Here is a 22,960-nt window from a genome sequence, read left to right as displayed (position 1 = left end):
CATCCAAGGTCTATTCATCGAAGGAGGGTGGCTTTTAGGTCAGTTTGAGGAATAAGTTCAGCAGAAAGGCCCAACCTCTATTTGCTGAAATATTTATATTTGAGCAACATTTCCATGCATTTCAAAGCTGAGCCATCCATAATTCATACTAGGTCTATTATTTTTTGGGTCGATTGTGTCACCCCATACAGTTGCCTACAGCTGTGGACAAAAATAAAGTAGTCCATAAACGTCCAGCCAACGTATGTAGAGCTCACTTTAAGGCTTTAAATGCATGTGAAATCATTGCTAGTATTATCAGCAGATCTCTATACCTGAGAACTGACGGCATGTTTGACTGATGCAGGGTTTTGTGACCTTGGATTCTTCTGGTTTTATCCATGCCGAGGGCTTTTGTGTGATACCTTTAAGTCTGCACCTGTCTCCATGTGATGTATTTTATCTGTGACGCCTGCAATGACATTTGGTTTGTGCTTTTGTGGGGGTGGTGAGAAACACAAAGAAAAGTCTTCAAATGATCCCACTCAATGAATGATACTCAGTACAGGACTGACGCCACAGTCATCTGAAAATAACCCTCACAAACATGCTGTAACATGCTATCATCCCACTGAGAAATCCATAGGCATATTAATCACATCCCTCACTCTCCCTCCCTGCTCCTAAACCTATTTTTGTCCTATTCGGGGCCACTCAAAGAGGTGGCGTTATTCACACCATCTCCATCTCTTGCCCCCTCCACCACCCCTTACTTTTACACAGCTCCTCTGAACACCCCCTTAAAACATGAGCAGATGGTATGGTCCAGCTACACTCTTGCTCATCCCTCTCACTGCTCTCACTCTCTCCATATAAGGGCAAAATGCATTGAGAAAGAGCGGGAGAAGGGGCCGTACCAGCTCTCAGTGGCTGGCAGGGGGACTGCCGTTCTGTGGAGAGAGAGAATGAGCAGAAGTAGGGAGGGAATCGATGGTTCTGAAAGGACAGCGCCTTGATGTTCCCTATGAGAGCAGGAGAACATCTAGTACAGACTCAGAGCTCTAGTCTGAATAAGTGAAACAGAAAGGACACTAATAGTGTGTCTGAATGATTAGCCATGACTATGAACTTTTCTCTGTTTCTATGATGTTTTCTCAGTTTCTATGTTAATTTTAGTAGCAGGCTTTGTTAAGGCAAGTATCAGTTTAGCTATTGTTCATACATTAGTGATAGCCTTAGGATTCGTGAATGAAGTTATCAGAAGAGAGGAGAAAAAATCCCATAGACATGCTTTGAAGGACGGACTCGAGCAATATCTGACACCTGAGCAACAGGCTAGAACACCCTTAAAATACCCTATAATGACCATAGTAACTGCCTAGCAACACTATAGCAACCACCTAGTACACAATAAAAATCCCTTAGCAACAGCCTAGAACACTCATAGCAACCATCTACCAATGCCCTATACATGCCCTAGCAACTAGCCAGAACACCTTGTAATCACCAAGCAATATCCTAGTAATCACCTAGAACATTTTAAAAATGTCCACCCAGAAAACCCTACAGTAGCAGCCATAGCAACACTATATAAATGTTCTAGCAATTACCTAGCAACAAGCCAAAACTCCCTAACAACTGCCTTGCTATCACATAGAACACTCTAAAAATGCCTTAGCAACCACACAGAACAGCTGAGCAACCATCTAGTAAAACACTCTGGGAACCACTAAAAATACTCTAGCAATGCCATAACAACCTATCTAGTAATGCCCTAGCAGCTGCCCAGATCACCCTAGCAATCATCTAGTAACACCCTATAAATGCCCTAGCAATCAGCCAGAATGCCCTAACAATGGTTAGCAATACCCTAGCAACCACCCAGAACACCGTAACAATCTAGTTCTGTAATACATTCATAGGCATGCTTTTCTAAATGAATCACTTCCATTGATTTCTATTGTTTAAATTTACATATTGATCACATTACATATATTGACTCAATGATCCAAGGCATTAATAAAGAGAATTAGTGATATTCATGTTGGGTAAATGTGTACATGCATAGAATGTGCTGAGTGCATTGAAAGGGCTTTTCACACTGCGCTTAACCCCGGGTTATCAACGTTCTAAACACCGCTTTTAACCCCGGGTAAAGGAACTTCTAAACACACTTGTAATTTAGAAGCAGGGTTAGAACCACTTTTTACCCTGGATTATGAAACCCTACTCCAGAGCAGGGTTAGCACCATTTTTGCAGTGTTAACCCCACATTGTGGTGCCAAACTTGTACAGTGTGATACGACGTGGTGTTAGAATGTTACAGAAAACGCGACAATTAGAGTGGAGAACAGAGTTTTATTCCTACCTTTATAGTCTGAAATGTCCATTCAGTATAAACTCGATAGTACAGTCAGAAATACGAGGATGCGCAATGCTAGAGCTTTGTAAACAGGTCACGTGCTGCGTTTATCCAATCAATGACACTGACACCGCGAATATGCAAAAAAGAACATTAACCCAGGGTTTAGGAGGGTACAATGTGAAACGTCAGTTTATGAATACCCAAGATTAATTGTTAACCCCAGGTAAATTATGAGCCGTGTGAAACGTGAAGCAAGATAACCCAGGATTCCGTTTACCCAGGGTTTAGAATGACCCAGGTTAACTATTTCAAATGTGAAAAGCCCTAAATGTACCAATTGGCAGAACCTGATTTCACCAAATGCAACATGTTCCTGGATCAACATCTTTGTCTTTGTCTTTGTGTGTGCCACATGCTTTTACAGGTGGATGAATGTGTAGCACAGCACATTTTGTTGTGACAGATTGACCATATCAAATTAGACTTCACTGTACCGGCTACGTCTTCCCACGCAACACTTCTGAGATCAGACACACATTAGTGCGGATAATGAGGGCTGCCCTCATTGTAACACCTGAGTGCTGACAGAATCTTCTCTCAGATGCCACACACTAACAGATCAAAAACGACAGACCTTCACATCATCATTCACACATTTCAGCCTCACATAGAGCACAAATGGGAAGGAATTCAGGGTATGACATGCCATTTTGTTTCATACAAATACATTTTCATACAATTCTTGAAGGGCATTATTCTGGCATTCTGGCATTATTTCTTACATTATAAACCTGTATGACTATCTTTCTTCTGTTAAACTCTCCAGTTATTTATAGCAGAATGTCTGAAATGAAAGCAAGATTTACAGAGCACTTCAGATTACTTGGAAATTAATGCAAATAGTGCTGTATGGCTACTTTTATGGTGCTTTTATCATTTCTTTTAAGCTATTTTGTCCTTTTATGAATGTGAATGTTAGTTCCTTGTCCCCGGTACTAAATACGGACATTTTAATATTTATATTTATAAATTCGAACACAAAATTGTATTATATCAACTACCCTTTTACACAAGTAGGACATGTTCCTATTAACCAATCATATGGGTCAGGTTTAGGCAATAGGATTATGTGTTTTGATTGATGGAGCATGTGTAAATCCACTTCAGCTAAAAACACTTCCAGTGATAAGACTATGCAAATCATCTTTTTCATAGTCTGAATTTTATGATTTATAGATATGGCCACCGAAAGAATTTAAACTTTTGTTGCCCTTTATTTCACACAGTTAATTCTTATAAGCACTTATTGTGACTGACCTTTGAATAGTGTATTTAATGACTTCTGTTGTAGATTCTGCTGTATGCAGTTTAGAAGTATTGAGTTTTCTCACTGTATTGACTGTACTGGAGCTGACCTGTGAGAATACAGAGGGGATTAATGTTACTGCACCAATATCATCTCTAGTCTACCCACAGTATCTCAGACTGCTGCTGAGTCTTTGTGTGAGAGTCTGTCTACAGTTAAGGCTTGTAAGTGTTGTATAGTGTATTTATTGGTTTATCTCATGCTTACACATTCTTAATCCTCTCTGTCTGAGAATAGAGTTCAGTAATTGCTTACGCTATAAGAAGGCTGTGATAACTGACAAGCCAGAGTTAGGGGTGGTGGAACCCCCCTTTTTTCTTGATAAACATGAGTAACAGAGATTGTTGGCTATACAACAAAGTTCGATGTTCAACGTTTACACACAATAAATGTTTTGCCTGATTTCCCACACAAATCAGTTAAGTAGAAACTTAAAACCCAATGACTCAATCTTGCAGTCGTGTGTCAAGAAACAGGGATTCAGTTTCGAGTTCAGAAATATCATGGATAGATCTGATCGTGACAGTATCAGGATGTGCTACCAAAGGAGGGGGGGGGGGGGTTAAGTTGCGTCATCAAATGCAAGTAGCTTTTAAACCTCACATATCTATTTTTGTTGTTTTTATGTTCATCTTCCTGTTGTTGTTTTTTTGACACTTTCCATCTTCTTCAAATAGTCCTTGAAACACCCTGTCAATCTTGCCACCAGAGCTGGGTAGATTACTTATGAATTGTAATCAGTTACTGATTACAAATTACATGACAAAATTTGTAATCAGTAATATAATCTCTTTGATTACACATTTTTGGTAACATAATCTGACTCCTTTTGGATTACATTTAGATTACTTTTGTGCTAACCATTATTTGATATCACATATAGTGTAGGATAATCTTGTACTATTTTGAGATACAAAGAAAAAATATATTCTATTCACCAACAAGAGCCTAAACAGATTCTTTTTAAAGTGCAATGTATGGACAGTTAATACTTCAAAACACTAACACTAATGTACCTGTTAGTGTTTGCTGATAGTAACACTGAATAAAACAAAACCACATCTTATGATTTTAAAACATATTTACTTCAAATTAAGTAAATTTAGAAAACAGCAACATTACAAAAAGAAATATTGAAAAACATGAAATTCACAGCAATATCACTGCTACATCAAATGTTTAATCTAAAAACACTAGAAGTGCATATGACAGTATAAATGAAAAACATCAAACAATAGCAACATTGCAAACATGAATTTTGAAAAAGATTAAATTCACAGCAATAACATTTCTAGGTCAAATATTAATCCCTTTCATTTTCTATCATTTCTTGTTGTTGCTGATTTCTGTGCACGATTCCACACCCTCCCCCTCACCGCCGGAAAAAATTCTAAGAATCACGAACGTATATAAGCGGCAGGTTTATTAAAAAATATAAACTTTAAAAAAATGAAAAATTAGGAGAATCAATGAATTGTGAACAACTTACTGTCATTGTGTAAATAATATGTAATCATGTAATCCATAAAAAAGTAACTGTACTCTGATTACGAGTACTTTAAAAAGTAGTTTACTCTAATTACAAGTACTTGATTTTTGGAATCTGATTACGTAATCCAGATTACATGTAATCCGTTACTACCCAGCTCTGGTTGCCACCTAGTGGACCCACCAATTAGTGCAGGTAGACGGTGCGAATGACAGAAGAAAATTTGAGCGGCATTGTGACAGACATAGCGGCAAATGGACAAATGAAGCATGTTGAACTTTAGAGCACCATTTGGGCCTTTGAGTATATGTCTGAGACAGTATTAACTCAGTTGGATTTTCACATATTTGTTACTGTATGAATGAAAGGAAAGGAACTTGATTGAGGCCGTGAGCTAATTGGCGCTGTGGGTATGACGGTGTTTGCTGGTTTTTACTTGCTTGCCAAGTGTTTGATAGTGGGTAGTTGTAAAATGGAAGGGTTTGTGCAAGTTGGTTTGTGTGTAATCCTGAACTGAGCTGAGTGAGAATGTGATGGGTGGTTTTATTGTGGTGAGGTAAAAGAACCAGAGCTCTGGGGGATCTCAGCTATAATGATGCACCGCAGATGCAAATCTGTTTAGTCACAGGTTCCATGAGGGAGACAGCCGTAGGAGGTCTGGGAGTTAAACCTCAACTAACTCTATTAATGTGTATTATTTCGGTTCACAATTGTCTGTGTGTGTGTGTGGGGTGGGGGGGGGCTGTGGAGACCTGGGAGTTCCTTATCTTGACAAAACATCTGCTCTACTAATCTCTATTAACCTGTGGGCTCTCCAAATGTACCCACATCTTTCTGGGCTTGCTTCGAGCCTCCAATAAGAGTCCTGGATTTCAGCTAGACCCACTAGGGAGACCAGTCTCAGGGAAGAAATGTCAGGGGGTTGAAATAATGAAGTATTTGAAGATAAGCCTTGAGTTGCCTTCAGGAATTACCTGTAAGAGGCATTGTCATACTCTCATGAAGAAAGTGTGGATTACTGTCAGTACTTGAGAAGTGTGAGGTGAGTGTCATGGGGGTGTTTAGTTAGTGATGCTTGTTAAGGCAGACATCACTATTATTGCAGTATTTCTCATACTTAATATTCTTCATATCACCCAGACATACCAACCTACCAAGCACCTAATAACCATTCAGAACATCCTAGCAATCACCTACCAACAACCTAGAGTAGCACTGCAGAACATCATAATTGCCTAGCAATGCCCTAGCTAGTGCTACCCAGAATACCATAACAATGCAGTAACATCCAATCAGACCACATAGCAACAATCTGGCAACCACCTATCAACGGCATCTTCAGAAAATGTAAAATTGTAGTTCACACCTATAGTTGACACCTACTTAAATGGTACTGTGTGTGTACTATTGATTAAAGAGAGATCTTCCACCAACAGCGAGTATTTTAGTTAATTACAATCAGCAATCATTCAAGATGTTTATAGGACATATCTGTTATCGGAGAAATGTGACGGATATTCGCAGTAGGAGCTGGCACGTTTTCATTCCCATGCGTGGAGAAAGAGGGGGAGATAGACATTTGTACAGTGACTCATAGTATGCTTTCATACATCATACCAGCTATAGCTGCCACAGGGTTGGGCACCCACGTACTGAACTGTTTCTAATGCAGAAAGCCTGAGTAAACCTCTGATCATCACTGGAGTTCCTGTTATAAAAATATGCACCTTGACACAACATAAGTGAGAGGTGGGAAGATGAAGTTAAAAGGAGGTAAATGAAGACAGAGAGGATAATAAGGGACACTTCTCAGAATCGTGAGACATTGCTCTGTCTGTACAACAATTTGTGTGTATGCTCTCATTCTCTCTCTAGAGAGAGTAAAATACAGTCTAACAATGGAAATGTGCCGCCTACACATTTACACTGGGAAAGAAACTGTGTGTGTGTGTGTGTGTGTGTTCAGCTTTGTGTGGATGCGCTTCATTGGTCACATCTGCAAAACCCTGTTTGAAGAAGGAAGATGAGATAGATTAGACGATTTTTGGTGATTTCTGAAGTACGCATGATGTGTTTGTTTGCATGCATGAACATCTGTATGAATGAATATATGCATGGATGAATGTAATTGTTGGAGTGTATTTGTGTGTGTGCCCATGTGTGTGAATGTATGTTAGTTAACTGACTGGAAAAGGCCCATGGTGAGTTTAGGAAAAGCAGCTGCTCCCATATGGAAACAAACTCAGTTTTGTGCTCTACTTCATCACTGCTGTGATTAGAGACAGGCCTGACCTCAACAGTACAGTTAACCAGTTAACTGGAGCACTGGGTCAACAACAATCTGCTCATCTATTAAAGCATTTTGGCTGTTACTTCAATAATATATACAGTCAGCCACAGGCGATCCACACTCCAATCCAGAAAGGGGCGCACAGGGTAATGCAACGCTGTTTGCTATCAGTAAAAAGCGCAGAAGAAGAATAGTGTAAACTCCCTATATATTTTACAGCATTAGCTAAGATAGATTTTTTATCCTAAAAAAATGTTTAATTATAATTAAAACACATTTGTTAAAAAAACACATTTGTTAAAAAAAGTTTAATTAAAAAAAAGAAGCAATTTTACAATTTTGTTTAGTTTTCTCCCCCCTGCTGTACCGAACCCGTACTGAACTGTGATTTCAAAACCGAGGTACGTACCAAACCATCATTTTGGTTTGTGTTTATATATATCAGTCTGTGTTTTAGTGGTGGGTTTTTTTTTTCTACAAGCTAAATTGTTATGCCAGTATGTGGCATTAAGAGACTGTCTTTATGAGTAGCCTTTGAATAATTCATTCAACCGATTCATTCAAAAACACTGATTTAATCAGTAACAAATCAAGTGACTAACTGCATCCGAATATGCCAACTTCCCTACTATATAGTAGGTGAAAAAAAGTATGTGAAAGGGTATTTCCTAATTCATTAAACAGTAGGCAAAAACGACATGGATAACCAACCTGATCTCATGGCAATTTATACGTATTTTATGAGGTAGCTAATTTGTACGAATTCATACCTCACTCGTACGAATTAGTACATATTTTGCTAAATCGTACATATTTTATGAGTTGCTAAATTCGTATGAATTTGTACAAATGACTTAACACTAACCCTGCCCCTAAACCTACCCATCACTGGGGGTTTAGAATAATCGTATGAATTTGTAAAAGTGAGGTCATACAAGTGAAGTACGAATTCTTACGAATTAGCCACCTCGTAAAATACAATCGAATTGGCAGTGAGATAGCGTTGGGATAAGCTAGCGTTTCTAGTGGGATTCCGAAGTGCACATCCAATGACCACTTTACTATCCCATGAGGCCATTGTGAATGGCAGTGAAGAGACGCAACTGATGTTGTAGATCACATGACAGCATTAAGAATGTAGATTACATTTTACTACACACATTTATACTATATAGAACACACTTTTTATTCAGTCGTGAAGCAATTACTTATAGCCACTTTCTTTATGGGTGAATCATTGAATTATTCACTCAATCAATTTGTTCAAAAACATTGGTTCATTCAGGAATTAAACTCCTGTGTTGATTAAAATCATGTTTCATGTTAGTGTACATGGATTTAACGTTACATTATCAGTGCATGTTCGTGTATGTTTGATTGTCTAATTAATTTTTCTCTCTTTTAGGGGGCTGCAATCCTATCTACATGAATATGACATTATGAAAATAAAGGTGATGATACACAGGGCAACTTTTTGAGCAATTTTGCCGGGCAATTTCCCATTAAGAATAGGCAACAAATTTTGATCTAAAATATCCAGATAGAAATTTGTTGCCTTTTCTCAATAGAAAACTGCCCAAGCAACATCGGTTGGCAAAATTGCCCGGCAACATTCCTCAAAACGTTGCCCCGTGTATCATCACCTTAACTTTATCTGGAGTTGCATGACGCAGTTTGTGTGTGAGCAAAGCGCTGTGTGTTTTTCAGCACAGTACCCACAACCTCTTTTTTTTCACATTCACTTCCCTCTGGGAAAAAATGTCTTTCCCCTGCTGTGCAGAAATCGGCCCGGCCTATGAAAAACTCGAGTCATGATGACTGTGGGAGGTCTTTTATACAGCTGCAAGCTATGAGAATCTTGTGTTTGATGTTGCTCCGCAAAAACATACCCATTTGAAGCGCATTAGATGCATCTCTCTATCAGATCTGAGGATGGAATGATGGGTACAGAGAGGTATAAAAGCACAGAAGATAAAACAAGGGAACTGAGAAGTGATACCAGGAAGATTGCACATCTATGTCCCTCTCCATTAAGCGTGTTCAACCATAATGAGAAAACACACAAACATGCAAAAACACACTCAAACAGAAGTCTTTTAAAGCCTTTGTGAAGTCTTCAGTTCCCAGAGGAAAAATTGTACTGCTTACAACTCAGGAGACTTAATTCGTTGTTAAAGTATGAGCTTCTCTCAGATGTTTCTCCTAACAATTCTAAGGGGAAGTAAAAATGGAATTCTTCAATTAGAGGAACTTATCCTCTGTTCCCCTGTTTTTAAGTAAAAAAATGCTTCATTGTCTAGTTTTAAAGCATTTTCGCTCTTTAATTGTTTGAAAATATATCTCACTATTTTTACTATACTTTTTAACTTCCTTTTTATTGTGAATTTACAAGAAATTTCTAAATCTGGAAAATCCCAATTTGCACTTTTCCTAAGAACTTAAAATATTTCATATTTGCAAATTCTTTAACAATGAATCACTTCTCCCAATACTGTTATCAGTAAGGACAGAATAGGGACAGTCTGAGGATCAGGAATGTCATTCATTTAAGATTTTACATGCTGATCTGAGAGAAGTTTTATTAAATGTCATTGCCAAACCAGTCAGTATTAATTAATATAATTTTATATAAATATAAATTAGATCAGTTGTCTGTCAGATAATGTTTTCTGTTTGATTGCAGACATGCTATGATCTCTTTTGACACTCTAGATGGACATATGAGATTACTAGGGTCCATACAGCAAAACGATACACAATTGAGATATTAAAGATAACTCTCATGTAATTTTTTTTTTTTTTTCCTGTGGGTTTTAGCCTCTTTCTCTCATCTGCATGGACAGCTTGACTGTAATTATCTCTACTAATATCACACACAGCACTAAATTCAGCTTCTATTAAATGGGTCCTAATAATATGATCATTAATATCCATCAAGTTAATTACGCCTGACTGCATAAAACAGATGTAGAGATGATATACACATGCACACACTGCTGATCTGACCTGAAAGAGGGGGGTACGATTCTTAAAGGTCAGTGCTTAAAAGCCAAATGTAATGTGCCCTCATGACCCTGAAGCAGTCAGTCAGTGAATGAAGGAGGATGAGAGTGGAGGAACGGAAAGGCTTTTTATGGCTTGTTCAGATCAATACTGTCTTTTCTTTACCTCACTACTCTTATTTGACCAGCTTGTGTTTCCTTTTTACTTGTTTAGTTTATCTTATCTGTTTCATCACTCTCTTCAGTCACCTCAGTCTTTAATCTCTGGTTGCTGTTAGTGACTCCATCCATTACGAATCTCTCAGCCGTCATCTTTCTTTTCTCAGGATGTCTGTCCTTACTGGAGAAAGGTGTGGGACAAGGAAGAGAGAGTGAGAGATGACCACTGACTTTCACATTGTGTGACTACAAACCCGATTCCAAAAAAGTTGGGACACTGTACAAATTGTTAATAAAAACAGAATGCAATGATGTGGAAGTTTCAAATTTCAATATTTTATTCAGTATTTTACATAGTTGACATATCAAATGTTTAAACTGAGAAAATATATCATTTTAAGGGAAAAATAAGTTGATTTTAAATTTCTTGGGTTTGTGTATATATATATATTTACCGGTATTTACCACAAGCTTCCTGAAGCAGTGTTTTGAAATTGGCCATCACTAAATAAGTCGTTATTTTGGGGTTTTTGGTGCACCAAAAATATTCTCGTTGCTTTATAATATTAATATTGAACCACTGTACTCACATTAACTGATTTAAATATGTTTTTAGTACATTAATGGATCTTGAGAGAGGAAATGTCATTGCTGGTTATGGAGGCCATCATGGAGGCTGTCATCGGATTTCAACACAAATATCTTAATTTGTGTTCCAAAGATTAACGAAGGTCTTACGGGTGTAAAACGACACAAAGGTGAGTAATAAATGACAGAATTTTCACTTTTGGGTGAGCTAACCCTTTAAAGCTATGCATTGCTACTCTAACTTACTAAAATGCACTTTTTAAAGGTGACAGTGCATATACTGTACAATGGCCTCAATAAGTATTAAAGGGTTAGTTCACCCAAAAATGAAACTTCTTTCAATATTTACTCACCCTCATGTCATTCCAAACCCACAAGACCTTCGTTCTTCTTCAGAACACAAATTGAGATATTTTTTTATGAAATCCGAGAGGTTTTTTATCTCCCATAGAAAGCAACGAAATTACCACATTCAAGGTCCAGAAAAGTAGTAAAGACATCGTTAAAATAGTCAACGTGACTACTTTGGTTTAACCTTAATGTTATGAAGTGAAGAGAATACTTTTTGTGTAGGAAAACAAAACAAAAATAGCGACTTTATTCAACAATTTTTTCTCTACCCTGTCAGTCTCCTATGCAGTTGACGCAGTGCATGTTTACATCTGAACGGCGGCTCAGTATTGGTATGCGTGTGATACTGACGCAGGAGCCGGCCAATACAGAGTCAGTGTTCGGACGTAAACACGGAAGCTCTGCAATGTGTCTTCAATGTAAACTGCATAGGAGACTGACACTTGGAAATTGTTGAATAAAGTCGTTATTTTTGTTTTGTTTTTGCAAACAGTATTCTTGTCGCTTAGTAACATTGAGGTTGAACCACTGTAGTCACGTTAACTATTTTAACAATATTTTTACTACTTTTCTGGACCTTGAATGTGGTAATGTCATTGCTTTCTATGGGAGATAAAAAATAAAAAAAAAAACTCTTGGATTTCATCAAAAATATCTTAATTTGTGTTCCGAAGATGAACAAAGGTCTTACGGGAGTGGAACGACATGAGGGTGAGTAATTAATGACAGAAATTTCTTTTTTGGGTGAACTAACCCTTTAAGACATTTAAGTGACAAATGTATGAATATCCAAAATGACAATATCCCAAGTTAGCTTATTTAGAATCACTAGGACCCATTTCTCAATACTTTTGAGAAAAAAAAAAAAAATAATAATAATAATAGTTGAATAGTAAATAGTTAATAATAGTAAAAAAAAAAATAATAATAAGTTGCACAATGTATGAATTTTTTTTTTTTTAATTTAATTTAATTTAATTTTATTCCATTCAGTGTTTTGAATATATAACATATGGCATTTATTAACATTTCTCAAGCAAAGCATTTAAAAAAAAATCTTTGTGAATTTGAATTCGACAGAGACTGTTTTGCAGTATTGTAAATATAATCATTGTTCAAAGGCCTACAAATCCTGTGTCTTTGTCCCTGCTGTCATGTGCTGTTTTCGCTCTGCTAGCATGTCTCAGTGTTTCATGAAGGCATCTGCGTTTAACCCTCTTCAGAGGCTTATTATTCTATTATAATCTGCTATGGTGCCCTAACAGTGATCTGACACCCCTGAGGCTGTGAATTTGAATATGAGCGTGTGTGTGAAATGAAGGGGTGCAGCCCGAGCCCCCACACACAATGCTCCATATGGAGACCCGATGGAGAGGAGGGAAAAGAAAGACACAGATGACCAGAGAGTGACACACTCAGTGATTCACAGAGCCATAGCAAGCAGCTCCTCAAGGCATGTTATTCTGGGGCAAAGAGGTCTGCTCTGAGATGGAGAAGGCCTGGAATGAGACCAAACCTCACACACACACACACACACACACACACACACACACACACACACTACTAATAATCCACAGTCTGCTTTTCACTGATAGACACTTATTACAAAGACACTCTCTTCTGCTGGCAGTGCTCCACCTGTGTGTCTGTTAGCCGGGCCCTGAGCTCCAGCCGGGGAGGGAGGGAGGGTTGTAAGACAGCTGCCCTCTTTGCCACGGCCAGCCTCCTCCTACCGGGTATCAGTCATGGCACCATCCCTCGCTCTCTTTCATTCTGAGCTTCTCCACGTGGCGCATTCACTCCAAACTACTCTTCCTTTCTCTTCTACACAGACGTCACATAGAGTTATCACCAAGGCAACTGTGGTGTAGTGCACAAGCCTCATTGAGCTGGTTTGTTCTGTGCACGGCCCACGCCCTGAGCCCACACTTTATGAACACTCAGTACTCACCACAATCAATCAATGTGTGAGTATTAGCTCTCACAGTACACTCATAGTTCAGCACAACTGCAGATTTGAGCCATCAGGGCCAGTAGACAGCTGTGACAACTATAGTGATCTTATCTATCAAACACACACACACACAATATATATGTACTATGTGTGTGTCTGTGTACAGTAAAATCCAGTAAAAAAAAAACTTTTATAATGTTACAAAACATTTCTATTTGAAATAAAAGCTGTTAAAAAATGCTTATCAACTGTATTTCAGCTTTGCCATCATAGGAATGACATTTAGGGTTAAGGGTTAGTTCACCCAAAAATGAAAATTCTGTCATTAATTACTCGCCCTCATGTTGTTCCACACCCGTAAGACCTTCGTTCATCTTCAGAACACAAATTAAGATATTTTGATGAAATCCAAGAGGGTTTTTTTTCATTCTCAATAGTGAGCAACGAAAATACCACATTCAAGGTCCAGAAAGTAGTAAAAATATTGTTAAAATAGTTAACGTGACTACAGTGGTTCAACCTCAACGTTACAAAGCAAAACAAAAATAACGACTTTATTCAACAATTTCGTTAGGCCTAGTAAAAACATTGTTAAAATAGTCAATGTGACTACGGTTCAACCTTAAAGGGATAGTTCACCCAAAAATGAAAATTTGATGTTTATCTGCTTACCCCCAGGGCATCCAAGATGTAGGTGACTTTGTTTCTTCAGTAGAACACAAATGATGATTTTTAACTCCAACCATTGCCGTCTGTCAGTCGTATAATGCTTGTCAGTGGGAACTTAGTCTATATAAGGGGAAAATAAACATGCACAGGCAAATCCAAATTAAACCCTGCGGCTCGTGACGACACATTGATGTCCTAAGACACGAAACGATCGGTTTGTGTGAGAAACCGAACAGTATTTATATAATTTTTTACCTCTAAAACACCACTATGTCCAACTGCCCTCCACATCCGGTTAGTGAGGTCTGATTGCACTAACGCGTGAGAAATCACTTCCTGTCATCAGAACGCGTTTTTTGACCTCATTAACCGGATGCTGAACGCAGTTGGGCAGTTGGGTGTTTTAGAGGTAAAAAAAAATTATATAAATACTGTTCGGTTTTTCGCACAAACCGATCGTTTCGTGTCTTAGGACATCAATGTGTCGTCACGAGCCGCAGGGTTTAATATGGATTTGTCTGTGTATGTTTTTTTGACTCTTATAGATGGAGTTCCTATTGACACGCATTATATGACTGACAGACCGCAACGGTTGGAGTTAAAAATCATCATTTGTGTTCTACTGAAGAAACAGTAAAGTCACCTACATCTTGGATGCCCTGGGGGTAAGCAGATAAACATCACATTTTCATTTTTGGGTGAACTATCCCTTTAATGCGTCTTTAAATTGTAATAATATTTCACAATATTACTGTATTGCTGTATTTTTGATCAAATTAATTCAGCCTTGGTGAGCATAATAAGAGAGTCATCACTGTGTAACAAACGAACGGAAATTTGAGACATTCATTACTAATTTTGCCCTGTACATATCTCAAATCTAATTTGTTTTTACATATTAAATCTTGCAACATGAAGACACGCCACTTCAAGTTTGATGTCAGTGATAGCAGGTTTCATTCGCAGTGTCGTATAACTGTATCAAATATCATGTTGTACCAATTCTGAATATAATATGTATAGTAATGAATATGTCCCAGGATTAATATTTCACAATTATACTACATACGGCAATGATTGTTTCAATCTGTTTCTTATAATCTAATGTATTTACTCACTTTACTTGTTCACCTTCATTTATTCGTGGCATTTGCTTGTCTATTTGCACATCCTGTTAAACGTTATGCTTGATTTCATTCTGATATTAATAACTGATCTTTAGCTCCCTCTAGTGTTCAGCATCAAATATGACATCTTTCTCTGATCCCGTTTTTGATCATGAGCCAAAAAATACATTTGTGCCAACATATGTTGGAACCAAACACACATAAATATGCATATGTTGAATAGTTTCGTATATGCTCTTTATAGTGTCTGTATTTCTGAAATATTTTTAGTCAGAGGGGGTACATAATGTGTGATTTATACTGGCGTGTGCCACTGGATGGCAGTCTTTTCAAATGGTCTAATTTACTAACACATTTCGAAGTGACTGAAACAAAACAATTAAGCATAAAAATCTAATGTTTCCAGTGCATTCTCATGCAGCAGAGACAGAATTAAGCTGTGTTTGTCTGCTAGAATGTATTTGTCTGCTAGAATGTCTTTTCATATGGTTAATATATAAACTCAATAAGAATGTGTGTGTGTGTATGACTGTGTCTTGCATGTTTGCCCACAGGCTTCTGCTTAATGAAGCCACATAGCTAGTATCCTGTTGCTATGGCAACCTTCAGTCACTGAGGCCAAAGTGTTTTGTGGAGAGACAGACACTCCATCACTCAGAAGACAGACATCGTCTATCATCTCCAAGCATGATAATGATGATGATGTAATCATCATGGGCAGAATATCACTATCCTACACTGTTCATACAGAGCTGATCTGACACAAAAGCAGCACACGCATGAAAGCACAGTAAACTTCACATGGAATCAATGGAGCAGAAACACAGGTGTGACTCTATGCTTCAACACCCTCGCATGCTTATATTACGCCCATATGGAGTGGTGCCAGTCTTTGGATTTGACCCTCAAGTGTGGGACAGGAGATGGTTTAGACTAGAGGACACATACTTGTCTGTCTCTCAGCATATTCACTGTTACAGTTACTTTTTTTTATTTATATAACCCTTTGTTTTGCATATCTAGCAGCACTGCCTTTGACTTCCCAGGAATATTACAGCTCACCGTTACATTGTAGTGCCTGTTTTCATTGGAATAGATATTATCTTAGAAGTTGTGCTCCCAAACCTGTTCCTTTGTTTATCAAATTGATCTCAGTGCACATCATTAAACTTTAACTGGATTTTACAAACAGTAATTAGCTTATTCATTAATTATTATTAGAGACATTAGATAATCTTTCATTGTGTGTGTGTGTGTGTGTATATATATATATATATATATATATATATATATATATATATATATATATATAAAGTGCTGTCAAACGATTAATCGCATCCAAAAAAGTTTGTTTATTGTGTATTTTTATTATGTAGGCCTACATATATAAATATATAAATATACACACATGCATATATTTAACAAAATTTTATTATATTTATGTATGAAATATTTATATATAATATAAATTATATCTAAAATATACATTTATATATTAACCAATATAAAGGGACCATTTTGAATCAAGTCATGCGGTCAGTATCATGTGACAGGATGTGACATCATTCAGACACCTGCAAAGGACCACATGGTCGTGAAGCAAAGTAACTCTTTTAACTATTTGAAAAATATATGTTTTCACTTGCTCATACTCATGTCCCAAAACATCAGGTCATTCGGTACAACAGCTATAAAACACGGAAAATGTAATATTTTAAAAACGTATTAAATATAAAATGATTGATTGTTCTTTTGCTAGCTAGATAGCAAACTAACTAGCTAGCTAGCTAGATGTCAGCCTGTTAGCATTTTTTTTTAAATATCGTCATTTGGTATAACCAAAAGTGTCATTCGTTAAAACCGAAATTTTGGTTAAACTGAATAACTTTTTTTGGTGCCAAATTTTGCCCAAAAATGACAAAAGCAGTGTTAATTGATTATAAAAACTTCAAAATTATTTATTTCTCCATTGTTTTTTAAAAATCTTATTCGTCAATGACCCATATATATATATATATATATATATATATATATATATATATATATTATTTATTTTTTTTTTTTTTTTTTTTTTTTTTTTTTTTTTTACACACAAACTCCCCAACATGGCTAAATACTAAGCTTTTAATTGTCTTAGTTTCACACACACACAAAAATGCACTACTTAAAGGTGCCGTAGAACGTCTTTTCAAAAGATGTAATATAAGTCTAAGGTGTCCCCTGAATGTGTCTGTGAAGTTTCAGCTCAAAATACCCCATAGATTTTTTTAAATAAATTTTTTTAACTGCCTATTTTGGGGCATCATTAACTATGCACCGTTTCAGGCTGCGCGGCCCCTTTAAATCTCTCGCTCCCTGCCCTCCCGAGCTCTTGACTATAAGTGCAGTTATACAGTGCATTTACAAAGTTCACACAGCTAATATAACCCTCAAATGGATCTTTACAAGATGTTCGTCATTCATGCTGCATGCATGCATCGATTCCTGTGAGTATAGTATTTTTTTGGATGTTTACATTTGATTCTGAATGAGTTTGAGGCTATATGCTCTGTGGCTAACGGGCTAATGCTACACTGTTGGAGAGATTTACAAAGAATGAAGTTGTGTTTGTGAATTATTCAGACTGCAAGTGTTTAAAAATGAAAATAGCGATGGCTCTTGTCTCCGCGAATACAGTAATAAACGATGGTAACTTTAACCCCATTTAACAGTACATTAGCAACATGCTAACGAAAACATTTAGAAAGACAGTTTACAAATATAACTAAAAATATCATGTAATCATGGACCATGTCAGTTATTATCGCTCCATCTCCCATTTTTCGCTCTTGTTCTTGCTTGCTTACCTAGTCTGTTGATTCAGCTGTGCACAGATCCAGACGTTAATACTGGCTGCCCTTCTGTAATGCCTTGAACATGGGCTGGCATATGCAAATATTGGGGTCATACATATTAATGATCCCGACTGTTACGTAACAGTCGGTGTTATGTTGAGATTCGCCTGTTTTCCGGAGGTCTTTTAAACAAATGAGATTTATATAAGAAGGAGGAAAAAATGGAGTTTGAAACTCAACATATGTCTTTTCCATGTACTGAAATCTTGTTATTCAACTATGCCGAGGTAAATTAAATTTTTGGTTCTAGGGCACCTTTAAGCCACTGCCATCTCAGAAAATCATCAAAGACAGAATGAAATTTTTGGCAGAATATTGGAAGTTTGATTCAGAGTGTTCAGCAGAGTTGTGTGGTGTGATGAATCACAATGAAACATGAGTTTCATGTTGATGCTCCAGAGCAGTGTCTTCGAAATTCTGATGAAAAATATAATAATAAATGCATCTCTTCCACAGTGAAGCATGGAGGAAGAGGTGTCATTGTGTGGGGAGCCTTTTTAGCTGCTGGAATAGGTGAACTACTTCACTGTGAAAAGTCATTTAATGCTTTGGAGTATAGCAGAATATTACAGAATGGCTTGCTTCCCACAAATGAAAAGTTGCTTTCTAAAGAGGAATGATCAGATGTTATTTTCTAACAAGACAATGCTCCTGCCCAAATTGCAAAGAAGTGAACTTGAGAACAAGTCCATCAGGCTCTGGTCAGTGTCCAGATTTCAATATTTGGTCTCACATTAAACTCAAAGTGAACAAACACAAACAGCTAAAACTAAAACCACAGAAGAGCAAATATTTACTCAAATATTCAATTAACATTTACACACCAAAGTTTCTGTTTGTAAAAAATAATAATTCAATAAAAGTTCTTGCTTATTTCTTCTTCTTCTTCTTTGTTTTATTTGGACAGTGCTGTGAAGATGTGCGCAGGTACAGTCTGTCTGAAGTACAGAGTGTGTGTGTGGTTCAGGTATGACAAAAATATTCCCACAAGGTCAGAGATTTCTGGTACTGCCATCCTTGTGGGGACATGTTTGTCATACCTGAACCACACACACACACTTTGTAGTCTACTTCAGACAGACTGTACTGCGTACGTTTTTGGAAAACAGCTTATAAATCATACAGAATAATGTTTTTTGAAAATGTAAAAATGCAGGAAGTTTTCTGTGATGGATAGGTTTAGGGTTAGAGGATATAATATACAGTTAGTACAGTATAAAAATCATTATGCCTATGGAGAGTTCCCATAAACCACATATACAAGTGTGTGTGTGTGTTGTTGTTGTTGTTGAGAATTGTGCAGTGTTCACTCAAATGTACTGGTTGATTTGAGCTCTTTTCCTCCTCTACACATAATCAGTCACTCCAACCCCCCTAAAACACACACACACACACACTTGACCATTCAGTCTATAAATAGGACTAGTGAGCATCAGTAATACATGACATTTCTCTTCCTTCCATTCCGTCTGTACTCTCAGGTCTCTTTTCCCCTGTTTTTCTCTTTTTTCCTCACCCCCCTCTTTTTATGTCTGCCTGTTTCTATTTTTTACCGCTGTCCCTTCATCCCTCTATACTCCCACCCCTGTGGTTTGTCGATCAATAGCCGAGTATTATTGATCCGGATATCGGATAAAAATTCTCTCATGTGGATGGTCCCGGTCACATCGCAGCTTTGTGAAGTGGGGTCAAAACTACAGTGTAGCCTAACCCTGACAACTCCACCCATAATGCTCTCTGTTGTTCAGCTGCTGCCTTGTTTTAGGCAAAAAGTAAGAACGGGGATCCCAGAAAATATAGGCTACATTTGAAAGGAATTATGACAAACTTCCGTATTCTGTAAAACAGGATGCTTCGCTTCCAGTTCAGGTCTTTTATATGTGCTTCGTTAATGATAGAGCCGTTTTACTCAAGATTGGAGTGAGCAAAGATGAGCATAACCGATGTTCATCGCATATGCAGATTTATATCTTAACGTTTTTTTTTTTTCTTCTTCCCTGTAACATTTATATATTAAATCAAATAAAATGTCAACAATAAAAAGAACTAGCTAGCTGACTACTTTAAAAGTTCATAGATATCGCCGTCAGTTTGCTACTACCAATATCTACTGCTGCTGTTAAAGGTGCGGTAGAACATCTTTTTAAAAGATGTAATATAAGTCTAAGGTGTCCCCTGAATGTGTCTGTGAAGTTTCAGCTCAAAATACCCCATAGATTTTTTTTTATAAATTTTTTTAACTGCCTATTTTGGGGCATCATTAAATATGAGCCGATAGGCTGCGGCCCCTTTAAATGCTCACGCTCCCCGCCCACGAAGCTCGCGCTTGTCTTAAACAGCATAAACAAAGTTCACAAAGCTAATATAACCCTCAAAATGGATCTTTACAAAGTGTTCGTCATGCAACATGTCTAATCGTGTAAGTATAGTATTTATTTGGATGTTTACATTTGATTCTGAATGAGTTTGATAGTGCTCCATGGCTAAAGCTAACATTACACACTGTTGGAAAGATTTATAAAGAATGAAGTTGTGTTTATGAATTATACAGACTGCAAGTGTTTAAAAATGAAAATAGCGACAGCTCTGTTGTCTCAGTAAATACAGTAAGAAACGATGGTAACTTTAACCACATTTAACAGTACATTAGCAACATGCTAACGAAATATTTTGAAAGACAATTTACAAATATCACTAAAAATATCATGATATCATGGATCATGTCAGTTATTATTGCTCCATCTGCCATTTTTCGCTGTTTTCCTTGCTTGCTTACCTAGTCTGATGATTCAGCTGTGCACATCCAGACGTCCTGCCCTTGTCTAATGCTCGAACATGGGCTGGCATATGCAAATATTGGGGGCGTACATATTAATGATCCCGACTGTTACGTAACAGTCTGTGTTATGTTGAGATTCTCCTGTTCGTCAGAGGTCTTTTAAACAAATGAGATTTATATAAGAAGGAGGAAACAATAGAGTTTGAGACTCACTGTATGTCATCTCCATGTACTGAACTCTTGTTATTTAACTATGCCAAGATAAATTCAATTTTTAATTCTAGGGCACCTTTAACACTTTCTTCGACAAGCGGATGCGATGAGACCTGTTTTCCTGTTTGTTCATGTGACTTTCAACATGAAGCCTATCGAGTGTCGTTCTCTCCATAAGTGCTGGTGTGTGTGTTTTCAAGCATACATTCTTCTAAAAGAGGAGAGAGCTTGTGTAATTAATGGATGTTCGGCGGTTGAGTCACATCCTCAGGAAAGCTTGTGCGTCTGGATGCGTCGTGACATCCGCTCGGCACATCACATATGCCACATATTCCCCTTGATGTAAGATGTACTTCACATCGATCAGGTGTATGGGGTGGTCTTTAAAGGTTAAGGATTGGAGATGGGTGAGAAGATGCGAGCTCTTCATGAGATTGAGTTATTATGTGTTCTTCCTTCATTCAGATCAGCTGTGCACTTAACCTTGCATCTTTAATTAGTGTTCTCTGGATAAAGTCCCTCTGGATAAATGTCTGTTCAAAACAAGTTAGTGAAGTAATCCGGATAGTGATAAAGGGCATTACAGCATTACATTGGAGGTTAATGCAACAATGAAAATTAAAGTGGTGTGTCTTGTCTTTGATAAATGTGATAAAACTCAGCAAATAACATTGTATGAAGTATTGATTACGTAATATTTGTATTGACTAAAAAATGTTTCCCATTTTACCGTTCAACATTTGGCTGCATTTATTTAATAAAAAATACAGTAAACACAGTAATGTTGTGAAATGTTATTACAATTTAAAATAACTGTTTTCAGTTTGAATAGCCTATTTTAAGATGAATTCCATTACTTTAATCTTCAGTGTCACATGATCCTTCAGAAATCAATCTAATATGCTGATTTGGTCTTCAAGAAACATTTCTTTTTATTATCACTGTTGGAAACAGTTGTGCTGCTTAATATGCGGGAAAAAATTTGTCCTGTTTTCAGGATTCATTGAAAATAAAGTTTAAAAGAACAGCATTTAAACGAAACCATTTTTCATAACAATGTAAGTGTTTACTCACAGCAACTTTTGATAAATTTAATGCATTCTTCACTGTAAAAAATAAATGAATTGTTGGTTTAACTTAAAAAAAGTAAGTTACCTGGTTGCCTTAATTTTGAGTAAAAACTGAGTTAATAAAATGAAAGCGATTGGTTTAGTTGATTTGACAAAAGAAAAAAATGTTGTGATAACAAATCATAAAAATATATATTATATATATTATATATTATATATAAATAATATAAATATTATTTACAGTGTTACTGAATAAAAGTACCATTTTAAAAAAAGTCTTACTGACCCTAAAAGTTTGAACAAGAGTGTATATGTGCAAAACAAAATTAAAAATGAAATTTACCACAAAAAAATAGTAGAGTAAAAATATTGGATTGTATGATAGTCTAATTTAAAATAAAAATAACATTAAATATGATAAGCATTATATAAAAGATAGTCTGGGGGGAAAGGTGATTAATGGTCATAAAAATGTTACATTGCAAGTTTGAAAATAATTATAGTATATTTATCTCATACATATTTATCTCATATTTATCTCTTTATCTCATAATTATGTTTGTCTCAATTATATTTAGGCAAAATATCATTTCTAATGGTTTATTTTAATTTTCCTTTGATTTTGGAATAAAATGTAATGTAATTTTCTGTTCATTATTATTATT

General features: G+C 36.7%; 1 protein-coding gene across 1 annotated transcript in view; it reads right to left on the bottom strand.

The window, feature by feature from the left end:
• Positions 1-10,755, bottom strand: part of fam49al (family with sequence similarity 49 member A, like) — a 55,882-nt gene extending 45,127 nt beyond the window's left edge. Inside the window, exon 1 of the mRNA XM_048201280.1 lies at positions 10,741-10,755. The gene's annotated coding sequence lies outside the window, so the exon portion shown is untranslated. The remainder of the gene's footprint in view (positions 1-10,740) is intronic.
• Positions 10,756-22,960: the final 12,205 nt, after the last annotated feature.

Source organism: Megalobrama amblycephala, linkage group LG9 (genome assembly GCF_018812025.1).
Source record: "Megalobrama amblycephala isolate DHTTF-2021 linkage group LG9, ASM1881202v1, whole genome shotgun sequence".
NCBI classification, from domain to species: Eukaryota; Metazoa; Chordata; class Actinopteri; order Cypriniformes; family Xenocyprididae; genus Megalobrama; species Megalobrama amblycephala.
The sequence above is the reverse complement of the archived record's forward strand: the minus strand, read 5'-3'. Positions and strand labels throughout refer to the sequence as shown.